Consider the following 21,400-nt stretch of genomic DNA (forward strand, 5'->3'; position numbering starts at 1 on the left):
GATAAGCACGTGGCCACCTTTCGAGCGGCATCCTCTTGGAGGGTCGGCCAAAAATATCCGACCAGAAATATTTTTCAAGCCAACGCACAGTCGCCCGAGTTACCCCTACAAGCGCCTTGGTGTATCTCCTTCAGTATGTAATCGACGTCTTCTGGCCCGACGCATTTAAATAGGGGTCGGGCGAAGGCCTTCTTATAGAGCTGGTCATCGATCAGGGTGAATCGGCCCGCTCTCTTCTTTTTCAAGCGAGCATCCTCTGGATCGGTAGGCATAATCCCCGAACACAAGAATTCTGTTAGGCCCGTCCTCTAGTCATTTGGAAAGGTGATTCCCTCCATACGGTCAATGTGGGCCACCAGTGACACTTGCTCGATCGACTAACCTATGACAATCGGCGTTAACGAGCTGGCCAGCTTTGATAGCTCATCCGCCGCATGATTTTCCGATCGGGAGATCTTCTGGATAACCACCTCTTAGAAGTTGACCTTCAGCTTTTCGAAAGACTCTGCATAGAGTCTTAACCGCGAGCTACTAATTTCAAAGTTCCCAAACAGTTGCTGAGCGGTGAGCTGGGAGTCCGAGTGGATGAGGACCCTATCTGCTCCCACGTGCCGAGCTGCTTATAGGCCAGCTATCAGTGCATCGTATTCGGCTTCGTTGTTAGTAGCTCGGTAATCCAACCGGACGGACAGCTGCATCTGATCTTCCCAAGGTGAGATGAGGATTAGCCAATCCCGCTGCTTTGTCGAGTGGATGAACCATCCACATATATCTTCCATGTTGCTGGTGGTTCGTTACTTTGGACTTCTATAACAAAATCCGCTAGGGCCTGAGCCTTGATCGTCGCTCAGGGTTGATATTAGATGTCGAACTCGCTGAACTCGGTCGTCCACTTGATTAGTCGTCCAGACGCTTCTGGATTGAGGAGGACTCTCCTTAGTGCATTGTTAGTCAGAACTATTATTGAGTGTGCTAGAAAGTACAGGCGAAGCCTCCGTGTGACGAGTATTAGTGCATAGGCCAATTTTTCGAGACTGGTGTAGCGAGATTTAGCGTCCTTCAATATATGACTCAGAAAATATACAGGTTGCTGATCTTGGCCGCTCTTCTTGACTAAAGCCGATCCAACGACATGTTTGTTGGATGACAAATATTGTTGGTTGCTACTCGAAAAGCCTAGAGGTTCCACTGTACAAAAATTTTGTACAAAGGTCTGAACCTTTTCCTAGCTACCATGTGTTCTTTTAAATTAAATTTTGGATCGCCTGCGGAACTTAACACGTTTGATCCAAAACTTAATCTATTTGTTCTTTTAGGTTTTGACTTGGGTCTCCTGCGGAACTTAACACGTTCGACCCAAATCACCTTAAGTTATTAATTCCATTAAATATTATTTTCCATAATTGGTTCCCAGTACTGACGTGGCGAGGCACACGACCTTCTTAGATATAGGAGCAACCACCACCGACTAGACAAAACCTTTTATGGAAAGCTAATATTTAATTTCCTGAAATAACTTTAGGTTAACCGAAAAAAACAATCAAATCACAAGGAAAAATAAAACAAAAGAACGCAACATCGAAAAACATATTCGAAACACTAAAATCATATGCCTCTTGTATTTGGTATTATTTCCAAAAATAACTAGTATGATGCAGAAAGGAAAAATACTAGTTATACCTTTTAGAAAGACCTCTTGATCTTCTACCGTATTCCTCTTCTAACCTCGGACGTTGTGTGGGAAACGATCTTCCGAGGTGAGAACCACCTTTCCACCTTCCTTCTTTCTTCTAGATTTCGACCACAATAAACTCCTCCAAGCATGAAGAATTTCGGCCACCACCAATGCTCCAAGGGATGCTAGAGACGAGGCTTGCTTTCTCTCCTTCTTCTCCTTCCTTGATCCGGCCAAAAACAAAAGCTCCACCAAAAGATGAGTTTCGACCAACAAGAGGAGAGGAGAGAAATAGGGCCGGCCACCAAAACCAAAGAGGAGAGGAAAGAAAAAGAATAGAAGTTCATCTCATGAAGGCTCCTCTACCTCCTCTTTTATAATCCTTGGTTTTGGCAAATAAGGAAACTTTAATAAAAACTTCCTTAATTCCTTTGCCATGAAAATAAAATTTAATTAATTAAAATCAAATTCCTCTTCTTAATCAACATGGCCGGCCACACAACAAACCTCCAATCAAAGGAAATTTAATTCAATCAAGAATTAAAACCTTCCTAATTTGTTTCCGGAAATTTACAAAAATTTCTCCAATAATTTAATCCCTTCATGATTGGTTTATAAAAAGAAAATTTAATAAATTAAAATCTTTCTTTTAAACATGTGGATAAAAAGAAAATTATCTCTAAAAATTAAAATCTCTTTTAATCTACAAATAAGGAAAGATATCAAATCTTTTCTTAATCTTTTGTAGAAACTAATAAAAGAGAATTATTAATTTTTAAACTTTCTTTTAAATCATGAACATGGTTAAAAAGGAAAGTTTTTAGCAAAATTAAAATCAACCTTTTAATCTACAAATAAGGAAAGAGATTTAGCTCTTCTCTTAATCTTTTGTAGAATCTTATAAAAGGAAAGATTTAAACTCTCTTTTAAAACATGTTATCCACATAAGAAAATTTTTAAAAAATAAAAATCCTTTTTATTTTAATTTGGGTCGGCCACACCAAGCTTGAACCCAAGCTAGGGTCGGCCACCTTGAAGCACCCATGAACCAAACTTTGACCGGCCCTAGCTTGGTCTCCAAGCTAGCTTGGCCGGCCCCTTATGGGATGGGTAAGAAGGTGGGTATAGGTGGGTATAATACTCTATAATTAAGAGGCTACGATAGGGACCGAGAGGAGGAATTGGTTTTGGTCTCCCGATAAAATTAAGCATCCCGTGTTCACCCCGAATACACAACTTAATTTTATCAATAATAATTCATTCCACTAGAGAACTATTATTGAACTACCGCATCAATCCCAAATTACATTTTGGGCTCCTTCTTATTATGAGTGTGTTAGTCTCCCTGTGTTTAAGATAACAAATGTCCACTAATTAAGTAAGTTACTGACAACTCACTTAATTAATATCTAGCTCCAAAAGTAGTACCACTCAACTTCATCGTCATGTCGGACTAAGTCCACTTGCAGGGTTTAACATGACAATCCTTATGAGCTCCTCTTGGGGACATTCTCAACCTAAATTACTAGGACACAGTTTCCTTCTATAATCAACAACACACACTATAAGTGATATCATTTCCCAACTTATCGGGCTTATTGATTTATCGAACTAAATCTCACCCATTGATAAATTAAAGAAATAAATATAAAATATATGTGCTTGTTATTATATTAGGATTAAGAGCACACACTTCCATAATAATTGAGGTCTTTGTTCCTTTATAAAGTCAGTATAAAAGAAACGACCTCTAATGATCCTACTCAATACACTCTTAGTGTACTAGTGTAATTATATAGTTAAGATAAACTAACACCTAATTACACTACGACCTTCCAATGGTTTGTTCCTTTCCATCATGGTCGTGAGCTACTGTTTATAATTTATAAGGTACTGATAACATGATCCTCTGTGTGTGACACCACACACCATATTATCTACAATATAAATTAATTGAACAACTACATTTATCATAAATGTAGTCATTTGACCAATGTGATTCTTATTTCTAGATAAATATTTATACCAAAAGTTAGGCTTTTAGTATACATCCTAACAATCTCCCACTTATACTAAAAGACTAAGCTGCTATATCTGCTGCCATACATCTGATTCCCAACCCTTCAACATGCCCATCAAAAGCTCTTGCCTTAAGGACCTTAGTGAAAGGATCTATAGGTCATCACCTGATGCAATCTAGGCGGCAACAACTTTTCCTCGTTTATACGATTTCTCGTATTGGGTGGTACTTGTGCTCTATTGTGTTTACTTGCCTTATAGACTTATGGTTTCTTCGAGTTTGCTACTGCACCAATATTATTACAATAAATTGTAATAATCTTTGGACAAACCAGAAATCATATCTAAGTCTATCTTGAGGTTATTGAGTCATTCAAGATGCTTTGCCTCAGTCCATATACTGATTGAGCTTGCACAAAAGATGCTCTTAGCCCTTTGCAATGAATCCTTCTGGTTGCTTTATATGGATGCTTTCTTCAAGACTTCCATTAAAGAATGCTGTCTTGACATCCACTTGCCAAATAGATAAAAGAATCCGAATAGACTTAAGCATGGCTACCAGTGAAAAAGTTTCTTTTTTCATCAAGCCTTGCTTTGAAAGTTTCTACCTTCCTGTCTATCCCTCTTTTCCTATTATAGACCTTTTTACACCCAAAAGCTTTACACCATTTGGTGGTTCTACAAGCTTCCAGACTTTATTAGAATACATATATTCTAATTCTATTATTCATTACTCTTTGCCAAGATGCTGCATCTTTATCTTGGAGTGCTTCGTCATATGTCCGGAGATCAGGTTCATTTCCTCCTGGGATCGAGTCCAAAAATTCTCCCAAAACATGAATCTTTTTAGGTTGCCTAACAACCCTCCCACTACGATGAGGCACTTTCTGCAATTGTGTATCATTTGTGATACGTGTTGCAGTTTCCTTGTGGTATCTCATCTTGTACAGTTGGTACTAGATTAGACATGCCTTTTATTATTTCCGTAAGAACAAATTTACTTATGGGCACTTGGTTTATTACATAGTCCTTTTCTAAAAATCGGTCATTGATACTATCAATGACCTTCTGATTTTTAAGACTATAAACCTACTTTCATTTCTCTAGGATAACTCACAAACAAGTGAATTCCTGTGTAACTTATCATTGTCTCTCTTCAGCATATGTGCTGGACTACCCGAATCTGAATATGCTTCAAAATAGGCTTACGCATATTCAGCAATTTTATATGAGTAGAGAGTTCTGACTTTGGAAGGTACTATGTTCACTTCCGTTTCCAGAGTATATCCTTAAAATGAATTTAGTAATTTTCTAAATAACTCATCATTAATCTACTTATTTCCATAAGAGTCTTATACCTTCCTTTTTCTACACCATTCTGTTGGGGTATACTAGGTGTTGTTAGTTGGGATTGAATCCCTACTTCTGATAAGTGACTCCTAAATTCTCCCAAAAAGGTACTTGCCACTACGATCTCACCGTAGTGTCTTGATACGTTTACTTTGACGTTTCTCCACATCAGCCTCGTACTCTTTGAACTAATCAAAGCACTTAGACTTACGGCACATTAAGTAAATGTATCCGTATCTCAAATAGTTGTCTATAAAATAGACGAGATATTTGAAAATACCTTTTGTCTGGATAGTCACAAATCAGAATGAACCAATTCCTATATATCTTTGGCTCCATACCCCTTAAACTTAAAAGCTCCTTGGTTATTTTCCTTCCAAGTAAGACTCGCAGGTTGGAAAGATTTCCACTACAAATGAACCCAAAAGTTCATCAGCTACCAATGAATCCTACTTAAGTTAATATAACCTAGCCTTAGATGTCAAAGATATAATTGGTTCATTTTTGAAGGTTACTTTCTCTTAAGTTAGAAGATGTGTTGCTAATTCCATTTGTTGCATCGTGGGAGTTATTGGATTATAAATTGTCAACCAACATACCAGAATAGATAACTTCCCTATTTTTCTTGATAACAACTTTGTTATCAAAATAGACACAATATCTATTCTATAATAGTTTAGAAACTGAAATCAGGTTCTTTCTAAACTTAGTATGTAAAGACAATTTCTAATAATCCAAATTTTATTCCTATTAGAGAATAAATCTCTCCCACCGCAACAGCTGCTACTTTTGCAGTAGTGCCCATGTGGACGGTATTTTTTTTTTATTTTCATTTAGTTGTCGGGTTTCCTGGAACCCCACAATGAATTGCAGACATGATTAATGGCATCTGTATCTACACTCCAGGTTCTGGTAGATAACACCACTAGACATGTTTCAACTAATGAATTAAATACACCTAAATTGTTCTTAGTTCTAAGAAGACAGTCTACCTTAATGTCCAAGTCCTATTTCCAATCATTACAATTGGGACTACTAAGTCTTTTCTATAGTATAACAACTAGGGGATTGACAAACATTTTAAATCCTAAGAATCACAAAAATATTTGGTCAAGATCAATTCTTAAAAATCCCTATAAATTTTGTATGCCACGATAGTGTGGTCGTATACAAAATCAAAAAGGAGATTTTATCCATTAACTTTACTTTATGACGAATTAATAGTTGATCTGTCTTTGATCAAATATTTGGTCAAAACCTTTTGAATTTAAAATAACATTGATTCCTCAAACAATATTATTTAAATTCACCAACACTTCAAACACCGTGAATTTTGCATGCCACGATAGTGTGGACGTATACAAAATTAAACATTTGTAACAGGAGGGGTTTACCCATTAATTATCTTGTCAATAAATCTTTATGATAAATAAAATTACCTCAAACACCGTGAATTTTGTATGCCACGATAGTGTGGACGTATACAAAATCAAACATATGTAAGAGGGGGTTTTAATTTTATTATCTTGTCAACCTATTTATTTGACAAATTAATAGTTGGTTTACTTCGGTCACACAAATAATAGCAGTGACTCCGATGGGGAGGATACTATTAAATGTGTCTAAGTGTATACCATTACTTGACACTAAGTCCATTAATAAGATTGTGCCCCTTCCGATGGGGAAGATCACACACTCTTAATTAACTTCCTATAGTCATCCAAAATGGAAGTTTAAGCTAGTGATCCACAAACAAGCTCATCCGATATGGAGGAAGGCACTCAGAGCCAACGCGCAAGCTTGTTGCATCACTTATAAACCAGTAATGGAGACCGTGAAATTTATTTAAAAATAAATCCCTTTCCCACTTAGTTGTTTAAAGTGAGGAATTTTGCCTATGCTAGTCTACCTAACATGCATACTAACAAGCACACACAACACAGCATAAAAAGCAATAAATAGAAAAACTAATTTTCAACTATTATGGCTTTTATCTATTGCTGTCCTCCGTGTGTCGCCAACCCTAGCTACTGCCATCTTTGACCACCGCCACCGGGTCTAGTTGTCACATCCATCTTGCTCCTTGTTCCGCTGCGCCTCTGGTCCTCAAAAGGTTCCACGCCTTGCAAGATTCGATCCGCGGCATAAATAGAATTTTACATTTTTCAATCCTATATTCCTTAGAGGAATGTACATGTAGACTAGATCGAACATAAAATAAAATTTACATCCATCGATCCTATATTCCATAAAAGGAATGTACATGTAACTAGATCAAAAAATAAAATCCTAATAAAACTAAATACAGCTCCTGCTGTATTTTATAATACAATCATGCACACACAATAAAATGCCCTTGACATGTCCAAGGGTCCAATCACACACATAATAACTATAAGCCATAATAGTTGGATCCTGCATCCACAAAGTTAGCACATCCTACTATTAACCTGCCTAAATTATGTATGACATGTGCATAATTAAACTAATACCAAATACACAGAGGTAAAACCCTAGCTTTGATACCAATTGTTGGTTGCTACTCGGAAAGGCTAGAGGTTCCACTGTACAAAAATTTTGTACAAAGGTCTGAACCTTTTCCTAGCTACCATGTGTTCTTTTAAGTTAAATTTTGGATCGCCTGCGGAACTTAACACGTTTGATCCAAAACTTAATCTATTTGTTCTTTTAGGTTTTGACTTGGGTCTCCTGCGGAACTTAACACGTTCGACCCAAATCACCTTAAGTTATTAATTCCATTAAATATTATTTTCCATAATTGGTTCCCAGTACTGACGTGACGAGGCACACGACCTTCTTGGATATGGGCGCAACCACCATCGACTAGACAAAACCTTTTATGGAAAGCTAATATTTAATTTCCTAAAATAACTTTAGGTTAACCGAAAAGAATAATCAAATCACAAGGAAAAATAAAACAAAAGAACGCAACATCGAAAAACATATTCGAAACACTAAAATCATATGCCTCTTGTATTTGGTATTATTTCCAAAAATAACTAGTATGATGCGGAAAGGAAAAATACTAGTTATACCTTTTAGAAAGACCTCTTGATCTTCTACCGTATTCCTCTTCTAACCTCGGACGTTGTGTGGGCAATGATCTTCCGAGGTGAGAACCACCTTTCCACCTTCCTTCTTTCTTCTTGATTTCGGCCACAATAAACTCCTCCAAGGATGAAGAATTTCGGCCACCACCAATGCTGCAAGGGATGTTAGAGACGAGGCTTGCTTTCTCTCCTTCTTCTCCTTCCTTGATCCGGCCAAAAACAAAAGCTCCACCAAAAGATGAGTTTCGGCCAACAAGAGGAGAGGAGAGAAATAGGGCCGGCCACCAAAACCAAAGAGGAGAGGAAAGAAAAAGAATAGAAGTTCATCTCATGAAGGCTCCTCTACCTCCTCTTTTATAATCCTTGGTTTTGGCAAATAAGGAAACTTTAATAAAAACTTCCTTAATTCCTTTGCCATGAAAAATAAAATTTAATTAATTAAAATCAAATTCCTCTTCTTAATCAACATGGCCGGCCACACAACAAACCTCCAATCAAAGGAAATTTAATTCAATCAAGAATTAAAACCTTCCTAATTTGTTTCCGGAAATTTACAAAAATTTCTCCAATAATTTAATCCCTTCATGATTGGTTTATAAAAAGGAAATTTAATAAATTAAAATCTTTCTTTTAAACATGTGGATAAAAAGAAAATTATCTCTAAAAATTAAAATCTCTTTTAATCTACAAATAAGGAAAGATATCAAATCTTTTCTTAATCTTTTGTAGAAACTAATAAAAGAGAATTATTAATTTTTAAACTTTCTTTTAAATCATGAACATGGTTAAAAAGGAAAGTTTTTACCAAAATTAAAATCAACCTTTTAATCTACAAATAAGGAAAGAGATTTAGCTCTTCTCTTAATCTTTTGTAGAATCTTATAAAAGGAAAGATTTAAACTCTCTTTTAAAACATGTTATCCACATAAGAAAATTTTTTAAAAATAAAAATCCTTTTTATTTTAATTTGGGTCGGCCACACCAAGCTTGAACCCAAGCTAGGGTTGGCCACCTTGAAGCACCCATGAACCAAACTTTGACCGACCCTAGCTTGGTCTCCAAGCTAGCTTGGCCGGCCCCTTATGGGATGGGTAAGAAGGTGGGTATAGGTGGGTATAGTACTCTATAATTAAGAGGCTACGATAGGGACCGAGAGGAGGAATTGGTTTTGGTCTCCCGATAAAATTAAGCATCCCGTGTTCGCCCCGAAAAAATAACTTAATTTTATCAATAATAATTCATTCCACTAGAGAACTATTATTGAACTACCGCACCAATCCCAAATTACATTTTGGGCTCCTTCTTATTATGAGTGTGTTAGTCTCCCTGTGTTTAAGATAACAAATGTCCACTAATTAAGTAAGTTACTGACAACTCACTTAATTAATATCTAGCTCCAAAAGTAGTACCACTCAACTTCATCGTCATGTCGGACTAAGTCCACCTGCAGGGTTTAACATGACAATCCTTATGAGCTCCTCTTGGGGGCATTCTCAACCTAGATTACTAGGACACAGTTTCCTTCTATAATCAACAACACACACTATAATTGATATCATTTCCCAACTTATCGAGCTTATTGATTCATCGAACTAAATCTCACCCATTGATAAATTAAAGAAATAAATATCAAATATAGGTGCTTGTTATTATATTAGGATTAAGAGCACACACTTTCATAATAACTGAGGTCTTTGTTCCTTTATAAAGTCAGTATAAAAGAAACGACCTCTAATGGTCCTACTCAATACACTCTTAGTGTACTAGTGTAATTATATAGTTAAGATAAACTAACACCTAATTACACTACGACTTTCCAATGGTTTGCTCCTTTCCATCATGGTCGTGAGCTACTGTTTATAATTTATAAGGTACTGATAACATGATCCTCTGTGTGTGACACCACACACCATATTATCTACAATATAAATTAATTGAACAACTACATTTATCATAAATGTAGTCATTTGACCAATGTGATTTTTATTTCTAGATAAATGTTTATACCGAAAGCTAGGCTTTTAGTATAAATCCTAACAAATATATCCAGAGTGGCTCACCCGCGATTGGCTTGGCTAAAATGGGTAGTGAGCTAAGATATGCCTTCAGCTCCTCCAGCGCTTGGTCGCATTCAGCGTCCCATTGGAATTTTATGGCTCAACACAGTATCTTGAAAAATGGCAAGCTCCGATTGGATAACTAGGATATGAACCGGGACAATGCTGTGATCCAACCGGTCAACCTCTGAGCTTCCTTTAAGTTTTGAGGTGAGGGCATGTTCTGCAAAGCGTGGAACTTACTGGGGTTGGCTTCGATGCCTCGCTCAGTGACAATATAGCCTAGGACGAGATCACTCTTTGCGCCGAACAAACATTTGCTCGGTTTCAGCTTTATCCCGTATGCTCTTAATGTCTGGCAGGTTTCATCGATATCTGGGCACAGATCAACCGCTCGGAGGGATTTGATGAATATGCTATCGACATATACCTCCATGTTACGGTCAATCTGTCGTCGAAACACTTTGTTTATTAGCCTTTGGTAGGTGGCTCCAGCGTTCTTCAGTCTGAACTGCATGACGTTGTAGCAGTATGTCCCGTCGGCCGTGATGAAGCTGACATTTTCTTGGTCTTCTCGGGCGAGCGACACTTGATGGTATCCTTGATATGCGTCGAGCATGCAGATCAGTTCGTAGCCTGCCGTCGAGTCCACTAGTTGATTTATCCTGGGTAGCGGATAGAAATCCTTCGGGCATGTCTTGTTCAAGTCGTGAAAGTCGATACAGACCCGCTATTTGTTGCCCGGCTTGGAGACTGGCACTACATTGGCAAGCCAGCTCAAGAACTAGACTTCCCTGATGTGGTCGGCTTCCAACAGCTTTTCTATCTCCGCCCGGATGATTAAGTTTTGTTCGGCGCTGAAATCCCTTTTTCTTTGCTTGACCGGCTGAGCATCAGGTCAGACGTGCAACTTGTGCTGGGTTATGCTCGGGGAGATGCCGGGCAACTCATGTGTTGACCATGCGAACACGTTATAATTTCTCTTGAGGCAGAGGATCAATTCCGCCTTCTGCTTCTCCTCTAGGTCGGCAGCCACGAAAGTCGTGGCTTTCGATCGGCTTGAGTGGATCTGCACCTCTTCCTTTTCTTCATATATCAGGGTAGGGGGTTTCTCGATAATAGCGTTTACCTCTAACCGTGGAGCTTTCCGTGCTGCTCTGGCCTTGGCTCTGACCATTTCCACGTAGCATCGTTGTGCGGCCAGTTGGTCGCCCTTGACCTTGGCCACCTGGTCTTCTATTGGGAATTTTATCTTCTGGAAGTACGTGGATACTACCGCCCAGAATTCGTTGAGGGTCATTCGACCCAAAATGACGTTGTAGGCCGAGGGTGCATCCACAACTATGAAGTTGGTGGTCCGGGTCCTCCTCAACGGCTCTTCACCCAGTGGGATGGCTAATCTTACCTGGCCGATCGGTAAGACTTCGTTGCCCATGAACCTGTATAGCGGGGTTGCCATGGGCAGTAGCTCGCAGCGATCAATCTACAGTTGATTAAACACCTTTTTGAAAATGATATTTACCGAACTCCCCATGTCGACGAAGGTCCGATGGATGGTGTAGTTGACGATCACCGCTCGGATGATCAAAGCATCGTCGTGAGGGATCTCGACCCCTTCCAGATCGTATGGGTCGAAGCTGATCTGAGGCCCTTCGGCCTTCTCCTGACTGCACCCGATGGCGTGGATCTCTAACCGCAGAGCGTATGATTTTCGGGCTCGATTGGAATCTCCGCCGATCGACCCTCCGGCAATCATGCCTATCTCTCCCCGGGAGGCATTATTTCGGTTCTCCTCTTCCCGAGCAGAGGGCCTATTTCGCTCTGGCGGGATTTTGGAGTGATCGGTTTCCTCCCTCTGCTGATGGTGGTGGCGCTCGAGCTCCCTTCTTTCTTCTCGCTGCTCGGTTGAACGGCGACAATCCCGTCGATCAGGAGATGGAGAGCGACGACGATACCCCTAGGGGCCGGTTGGCTGATGATCGATGTCAGTCCTCGGCAGTCCCGTGTGTTGTACGTCGTCGATTGGTGGAACGAGCAAAATATAGGCATCCATACCTTGCCCTTTGACACCTTGGGCCAGCCGGATGCCACATGCTGTACGGCGTATGCCTGTGCCTCTTGGTGTGGCCATGCTCCTTCAGATTTCGGCTCCTTTGGCGGCAGATGGCTGCTAGCTGGTCGACACTCGATTGGCGCCAATGCTCGGTTGGCGCTTGATTGACGCCGAATGCTCGGCCAACGCCTCCTTTCTTCTAGCAGCATGAGCTTCTTCCACATTGATGTACTCATTGGCATTTTTAGCATGTGGTCGAAGTCCCGAGGTGGCTTCCTGATGAGTGACCGAAAGAAGTCCCCTTCGGTGAGCCCCTGGGTGAAGGGATTCATCATGGTCTCAGATGACACCGAGAGGATATCCATGGCCACCTGGTTGAAGCGTTGGATGTACGCTCAAAGCGCTTCCTTGTGCCCTTGTTTTAGGACCAAGAGGTTGACGCTTGTTTTCTGGTAGCGTCGACTGCTAGCGAAGTAGTGCTGGAAGGCGGCTCGGAAATCTTTGAAGCCTCGTATCGAGCCATCCGACAGCTTTCTGAACCACTGCTGCACCGATCCGGAGAGAGTCGGGAGAAAAACCCTACACTTTATTCCGTCCGTGTACTGGTGCAGCATTGCCTCATCGTCGAACCGATCTAGATGATCATCTGGATCGGTCGTCCCGTTATATGTCCTGATCACCACCGGGGTGTAGTGTCGAGGCAGAGGGTCTTGTAAGATCTCATTTGAGAACTGCTTGTTGATCCGTTCTGGGGATGCGGCGCTTCGAGGTGCTTTTCCTTTTCACGCGTCCTGAACGGGCGGCTCATCAGAAGATAATCCCCGCTCCTGATGCGCCTGGGCTATCTCCGAGGGGGTTTGGAATAGAGCCCAATGGAAAGGGATCGGTGCGGGCGGCGCGGGCGACACCTCCCCTTAGGTGCCGATCGACCTACGATTCTATCCTCATACGGAGAGTTGCTCCACTCTGTCTTCTTGCCCCGCTCGTCGATCAACCACTGAGGTTGTTGGTTGCGGTGCTAGCCAATCGGCTATCGCTTGTTGTTGCTGTTGTTCCACCATTTTTGCTGCTCGTGGTTGCACGAGCATCTCCAACTCTTCTTGCGTAAGCGTCACGGTGGTTAGCCGTCCAACGTCTTCCATTTCCTCGGCTCGGATTCAGGTGACGTTCCCACAGACGACGCCAAATATAATCTTGTCTGAAAGTCAGGGAAGTGGATACTGGGGACGTGGCGCTCCTGCTGACCTCCGAGGGACTTTGCGCTTTCCTGTAACACAAGAAGCGTCAGTGCCGAGCCATGGAAGGGTTCTCCGGCGATAACCCTCCGACGCTTAAGTCAGTTTCCGACAGTGAGTGGAAGCAAGGAGACAGATGAATAGTAGCAACAATAGTAATGTGTGCATACCTCCGCTGAAGCTTGGACCCCTTTATATAGGGATTTTGTAGCGTGTATGCACGCTTCTCAAAGCAGGCACAATATCCCAATCTTTCTCTGAAAACATGTCAGTAAAGTGTCCCTGACACAGTACCTTAACGAGCCGAGTATATCTCTGAAGTGACAGTGGAGGCTTCCGCCGTACGATCTTTTGCCTGAGCATGTTGCCTATCAGCGACATTGACTCCCGAAAGGATGTCGAAGGATATCCCTTGGTGTTTGTTGCTCATCCGAACGGGATGGACGCTCCGCTGGAGTCTTTGTTGTTTGGTTGATAAATCTACTACTTAACTGAGCGGGTTAGCCGCTGGGCCGATACTTCCACTGTCTGATTGCTGCATGTGTCTGGACCGAGCGGGAGAGCCATTCGGTTGTAGTAGCGTTGTCCACGGGTGGTTCGCTCGGCCATGACTCTGCTGATCTGATCATTGATGTAGAACCTGTTAGGATGTATACTAAAAGCCTAGCTTTTGGTATAAACATTTATCTAGAAATAAGAATCACATTGGTCAAATGACTACATTTATGATAAATGTAGTTGTTCAATTAATTTATATTGTAGATAATATGGTGTGTGGTGTCACACACAGAGGATCATGTTATCAGTACCTTATAAATTATAAACAGTAGCTCACGACCATGATGGAAAGGAACAAACCATTGGAAGGCTGTAGTGTAATTAGGTGTTAGTTTATCTTAACTATATAATTACACTAGTACACTAAGAGTGTATTGAGTAGGACCATTAGAGGTCGTTTCTTTTATACTGACTTTATAAAGGAACAAAGACCTCAGTTATTATGGAAGTGTGTGCTCTTAATCCTAATATAATAACAAGCACATATATTTGATATTTATTTCTTTAATTTATCAATGGGTGAGATTTAGTTCGATGAATCAATAAGCCCGATAAGTTGGGAAATGATATCACTTATAGTGTGTGTTGTTGATTATAGAAGGAAACCGTGTCCTAATAATCTAGGTTGAGAATGTCCCCAAGAGGAGCTCATAAGGATTGTCATGTTAAACCCTGCAGATGGACTTAGTCCGACATGACGATGAAGTTGAGTGGTACTACTCTTGGAGCTAGATATTAATTAAGTGAGTTGTCAGTAACTTACTAAATTAGTGGACATTTGTTATCTTAAACACAGGGAGACTAACACACTCATAATAAGAAGGAGCCCAAAATGTAATTTGGGATTGGTGCGGTAGTTCAATAATAGTTCTCTAGTGGAATGAATTATTATTGATAAAATTAAGTTGTATGTTCGGGGCGAACACGGGATGCTTAATTTTATCGGGAGACCAAAACCAATTCCTCCTCTCGGTCCCTATCGTAGCCTCTTAATTATAGAGTACTATACCCACCTATACCCACCTTCTTACCGATCCCATAAGGGGCCGGCCAAGTTAGCTTGGAGACCAAGCTAGGGCCGGCCAAAGTTTGGTTCATGGGTGCTTCAAGGTGGCCGGCCCTAGCTTGGGTTCAAGCTTGGTGTGGCCGGCCCAAATTAAAATAAAAGGTTTTTTATTTTTAAAATTTTTCTTATGTGGATAACATGATTTAAAAGAGAGTTTAAAAATTTAAATCTTTCCCATCGGAAGGGGCATAATCTTATTAATGGACTTAGTGTCAAGTAATGGTATACACTTAGGCACGTCTAATAGTATCCTCCCCATCGGAGTCACTGCTATTATTTGTGTGATCGAAGAAAACCAACTATTAATTTGTCAAATAAATAGGTTGACAAGATATTAAAATTAAAAACCCCTCTTACAAATGTTTGATTTTGTATACGTCCACACTATCGTGGCATACAAAATTCACGGTGTTTGAGGTAATTTTATTTGTCATAAAGATTTATTGACAAGATAATTAATGGGTAAACCCCTCCTCTTACAAATGTTTAAATTTTGTATACGTCCACACTATCGTGGCATGTAAAATTCACGGTGTTTGAGGTGTTGGTGAATTTAAATAATATTGTTTGAGGAATCAATGTTGTTTTAAATTCAAAAAGTTTTGACCAAATATTTGATCAAAGACAGATCAACTATTAATTTTATTCATCATAAAGTAAAGTTGACGAGATAATAAAATTAATGAATAAAATCTCCTCTTCGATTTTGTATACGTTCACACTATCGTGGCATACAAAATTCATGGGGATTTTAAGGAGTTGATCTTGACCAAATATTTTTGTGATTCTTAGGATTTAAAATGTTTGTTAATCCCCTAGTAGTCATACTATAGAAAAGACTTAGTAGTCCCAATTGTAATGATTGGAAATAGGACTTGGACATTAAGGTAGACTGTCTTCTTAGAATTAAGAACAATATAGGTGTATTTAATTCATTAGTTGAAACATGTTTAGTGGTGTTATCTACCAGAACCTGGAGTGTAGATACAGATGTCATTAATCATGTCCGCAATTCATTGCAGGGTTCCAGGAAACCTGACAACTAAATGAAAATTAAAACACCGTCCACATGGGCACTACTGTAAAAATGGTAGCTGTTGCAGTGGGAGATGTTTATCTTTTGATAAGAATAAAACATGGATTTTTGAGTAATTGTCTTTACGTACTAAGTTTAGAAAGAACCTGATTTCAGTTTCTAAACTATTATAGAATAGATATTGTGTCTATTTTGATAACAAAGTTGTTATCAAGAAAAATAGAGAAGTTATCTATTCTGGTATGTTGGTTGACAATTTATAATCCAATAACTCCCACGATGCAATAAATGGAAATTATAACACATCTTCTAACTTTAAGAGAAAGCAACCTTCGGAAATGAACCAATTATATCTTTGGCATCTAAGGCTAGGTTATATTAACTTGAGTAGGATTCATTGGTAGCTGATGAACTTTTGGGTTCATTAGTAGTGGAAATCTTTCCAACCTGCGAGTCTTACTTGGAAGGAAAAATAACCAAGAAGCTTTTAAGTCTAAGGGGTATAGAGTCAAAGATATGTTGAAATTGGTTCATTCTGATTTGTGTGATCCTATGACTATCCAGACAAGAGGTAGTATTGAATATTTCGTCTATTCTATAGACAACTATTCAAGATACAAATAAATTTACTTAATGTACCGCAAGACTAAGTACTTTGATTAGTTCAAAGAGTACAAGGCTGATGCGGAGAAATGTTAAAGTAAAAGTCACTATGGTAAGATCGTAGTAGCAAGTACCTCTTGGGAGAATTTAGGAGTCACTTATCAGAAATAGGGATTCAATCCCAACTAACTGCACCTGGTATACCCCAACAGAATGGTGTAGAAAAAGGAAGGTATAGGACTCTTATGGAAATAAGTAGATTGATGAGTTATTTAGAATATTACCAAAATTATTTTAAGGATATACTCTGGAAACGGAAATGAATATAGTACCTTCCAAAGTCAGAACTCTCTACTCATATAGAATTGCTGAATAGGCATAAGCCTATTTTGAAGCATATTCGGATTCGGGTAGTCCAGCACATATGCTGAAGAGAGACAATGATAAGTTGGAGAGGAATTCACTTGTTTGTGAGTTATCCTAGAGAAATGAAAGTAGGTTTATAGTCTTAAAAATCAGAAGGTCATTGATAGTATCAATGACCGATTTTTAGAAAAGGACTATGTAATAAACCAAGTGCCCATAAGTAAATTTGTTCTTACAGAAATAATAAAAGACATGTCTAATCTAGTACCAACTGTACAAGATGAGATACCACAAGGAAAACTGCAACACGTATCACAAATGATACACAATTGTAGAAAGTGTCTCATCATAGTGGGAGGGTTGTTAGGTAACCTAAAAAGATTCATGTTTTAATTTGGGAGAATTTTTGGACTCGATCCCAGGAGGACATGAACCTGATCTCCGGACATATGACGAAGCACTCCAAGATAAAGATGCAGCATCTTGGCAAAGAGTAATGAATAATAGAATTAGAATATATGTATTCTAATAAAGTCTGGAAGCTTGTAGAACCACCAAATGGTGTTAAGCCTTTGGGTGTAAAAAGGTCTATAATAGGAAAAAAGGGATAGACAGGAAGGTAGAAACTTTCAAAGCAAGGCTTGATGAAAAAAGAAACTTTTTCACTGGTAGTCATGCTTAAGTCTATCCGGATTCTTTTATCTATTTGGCAAGTGGATGTCAAGACAGCAATCTTTAATGGAAATCTTGAAGAAAGCATCCATATAAAGCAACCAGAAGGATTCATTGCAAAGGGCTAAGAGCATCTTGTGTGCAAGCTCAATCAGTCTATGGACTGAGGCAAAGCTTCAAGGTCTTGGAACATCCGGTTTATCAAAGTAATCCAAACCTATGGATTTATTTAGTAACCGGATAAGTCTTGTGTATATAAAAGGTGTGATGGAAACGTGGTGGTATTTCTTGTACTATACGTAGATAACATTTTTTGTAGTTGGAAACAATATCAAAATGTTGTCAGAAGTAAGGGTATGGTTATCCAAACAATTCGATATAAAGGACTTGGGAGAATGTATATATTCTTGAGATCAAAGTAATAAGGGATCGCAAGAAAAGAATATTTTACTTATCTCAAGCTTTATACATCAAAAAAAATCCTTGCTCATTTTAAGCATGCAAAACTCCAAGAAAGGTTTCTTACCTTTTTAGCATGGAGTAACTTTATCTAAAGATATGTCTCTGTAGACATCAAAGGAGATAAAGGAAATAAAGACAGTTCTTTATGCTTCGGCTGTCGGAAGCCTAATGTATGCTATAAATCTGTTTTTCCAAGGGCATAGTTAGCAGATATCAAAGTAACACTGGACAAGGAAATTAGACTGCAGTAAATCATATATTAGTACCTTAGAGGCACTAGAGATTATATGTTAGCTTATAAGGCAATTAATTTGGTCCCTGTGGGTTGCACGGATTTTGACTTCCAATAGAGACAAGAATAAGTCAACCTCGGGGTTTTGTGTTTACTTTAGGAGGTAAAGTCATAACTATGGAAGAGTGATAAACATATGTGTTTTTCTAAACTCCACCAAAGAAGCTTAGTATATGGCAAGCCTCTGAGGTGACCATAAAAGTTGAATGACTCAATAACCTCAAGATAGACTTAGATATGATTTCTGGTTTGTCCAAAGATTATTATAATTTATTGTAATAATATTGGTGCAGTAGCAAACTCGAAGAAACCATAAGTCTATAAGGCAAGTAAACACAATAGAGCGCAAGTACCACCCAATACGAGAAATCGTATAAACGAGGAAAAGTTGTTGCCGCCTAGATTGCATCAGGTGATGACCTATAGATCCTTTCACTAAGGTCCTTAAGGCAAGAGCTTTTGATGGGCATGTTGAAGGGTTGGGAATCAGATGTATGGCAGCAGATATAGCAGCTTAGTCTTTTAGTATAAGTGGGAGATTGTTAGGATGTATACTAAAAGCCTAGCTTTTGGTATAAACATTTATCTAGAAATAAGAATCACATTGGTCAAATGACTACATTTATGATAAATATAGTTGTTCAATTAATTTATATTGTAGATAATATGGTGTGTGGTGTCACACACAGAGGATCATGTTATCAGTACATTATAAATTATAAACAGTAGCTCACGACCATGATGGAAAGGAACAAACCATTGGAAGGTTGTAGTGTAATTAGGTGTTAGTTTATCTTAACTATATAATTACACTAGTACACTAAGAGTGTATTGAGTAGGACCATTAGAGGTCGTTTCTTTTATACTGACTTTATAAAGGAACAAAGACCTCAGTTATTATGGAAGTGTGTACTCTTAATCTTAATATAATAACAAGCACATATATTTGATATTTATTTCTTTAATTTATCAATGGGTGAGATTTAGTTCGATGAATCAATAAGCCCGATAAGTTGGGAAATGATATCACTTATAGTGTGTGTTGTTGATTATAGAAGGAAACTGTGTCCTAGTAATCTAAGTTGAGAATGTCCCCAAGAGGAGCTCATAAGGATTGTCATGTTAAACCCTGCAGGTGGACTTAGTCCGATATGACGATGAAGTTGAGTGGTACTACTCATGGAGCTAGATATTAATTAAGTGAGTTGTCAGTAACTTACTAAATTAGTGGACATTTGTTATCTTAAACACAGGGAGACTAACACACTCATAATAAGAAGGAGCCCAAAATGTAATTTGGGATTGGTGCGGTAGTTCAATAATAGTTCTCTAGTGGAATGAATTATTATTGATAAAATTAAGTTGTATGTTTGGGGCGAACACGGGATGCTTAATTTTATCGGGAGACCAAAACCAATTCCTCCTCTCGGTCCCTATCGTAGCCTCTTAATTATAGAGTACTATACACACCTATACCCACCTTCTTACCGATCCCATAAGGGGCCGGCCAAGTTAGCTTGGAGACCAAGCTAGGGCCGGCCAAAGTTTGGTTCATGGGTGCTTCAAGGTGGCCGGCCCTAGCTTGGGTTCAAGCTTGGTGTGGCTGGCCCAATTAAAATAAAAGGTTTTTTATTTTTAAAAATTTTCTTATGTGGATAACATGATTTAAAAGAGATTTTAAAAATTTAAATCTTTCCTTTAATAAGATTCTACAAAAGATTAAGAGAAGAGCTAAATCTCTTTCCTTATTTGTAGATTAAAAGGTTGATTTTAATTTTGGTAAAAACTTTTCTTTTTAACCATGTTCATGATTTAAAAGAAAGTTTAAAAATTAATAATTCTCTTTTATTAGTTTCTACAAAAGATTAAGAAAAGATTTGATATCTTTCCTTATTTGTAAATTGAAAAGAGATTTTAATTTTTAGAGATAACTTTCCGGAAATTATCCACATGTTTAAAGAAAGATTTAATTTATAAAATTTCCTTTTTACCAATCATGAAGGGATTAAAATTATTGGAGAAATTTTTTATAAAATTTCCGGAAGCAAATAAGGAAGTTTTAATTTGTGTTTAAAATTTTTATTTGCTTGGAGAATAGGTGTGGCCGGCCATTATAATTGTGAGAAGAAAAATTATTTTTAATTAAATAAAATTTTCCTTTTCATGGCAAAAGAATTAAGGAAGTTTTTATTAAAATTTCCTTATTTGCCAAAACCAAGGATTATAAAAGAGGAGGTAGAGGAGCCTTCAAGTGGATAACTTCTATTCTTTTTCTTTCCTCTCCTCTTTGGTTTTGGTGGCCGGCCCTATTTCTCTCCTCTCCTCTTGTTGGCCGAAACTTATCTCTTGGTGGAGCTTTTGTTTGTGGTCGGATCAAGGAAGGAAAAGAAGGAGAGAAAGCAAGCCTCGTCTCTAGCATCCCTTGGAGCATTGGTGGTGGCCGAAATTCTTCATCCTTGGAGGAGTTTATTGTGGCCGAAATCTAGAAGAAAGAAGGAAGGTGGAAAGGTGGTTCTCATCTCGGAGGATCGTTGTCCACACGTCCGAGGTTAGAAGAGGAATACGGTAGAAGATCAAGAGGTCTTTCTAAAAGGTATAACTAGTAATTTTTCTTTCCGCATCATACTAGTTATTTTTAGAAATAATATCAAATACAAGAGGCTTACGATTCTAATATTTCGAATATGTTTTTCGATGTTATGTTCTTTTGTTTTATTTATCCTTGTGATTTGATTGTTCTTTTCGGTTAACCTAAAGTTATTTTAGGAATTAAATATTAGCTTTCCATAAAAGGTTTTGTCTAGTCGGTGGTGGTTGCTCCCATATCCAAGAAGGTCGTGTGCCTCGCCACGTCAGTACTGGGAACCAATTATGGAAATTAATAT

Source organism: Zingiber officinale, chromosome 6A, assembly GCF_018446385.1.
Source record: "Zingiber officinale cultivar Zhangliang chromosome 6A, Zo_v1.1, whole genome shotgun sequence".
Classification (NCBI taxonomy): domain Eukaryota; kingdom Viridiplantae; phylum Streptophyta; class Magnoliopsida; order Zingiberales; family Zingiberaceae; genus Zingiber; species Zingiber officinale.